Source organism: Buceros rhinoceros, unplaced genomic scaffold, assembly GCF_000710305.1.
Source record: "Buceros rhinoceros silvestris isolate BGI_N320 unplaced genomic scaffold, ASM71030v1 scaffold22734, whole genome shotgun sequence".
Taxonomy (NCBI): Eukaryota; Metazoa; Chordata; class Aves; order Bucerotiformes; family Bucerotidae; genus Buceros; species Buceros rhinoceros.
This window is the reverse complement of record NW_010409134.1, coordinates 11,497-11,718: the sequence shown is the minus strand read 5'-3', so window position 1 is coordinate 11,718 and position 222 is coordinate 11,497.

Genomic DNA, 222 nt, shown 5'->3' with positions numbered 1-222 from the left:
CTGGCCCGGAGCGGGGGGGGTCCAGGGAGGATGGGGACCTCCACACTCCCGGCGGGGCACACTGGAACAAGTGTTGCCCAGTGGTGCAGGAACCGGCACTAGCCAAAGCTGTCGGGAGCTCCAGCCCGTTCCTCCCCGGCACCGGAGGAGCAGGCTGCCTGGCTCGGTCACCCTGGGGCTCAGCAGCTCCCAGGGGAACCTGTGCAGGGAGGGGGCAGGGCC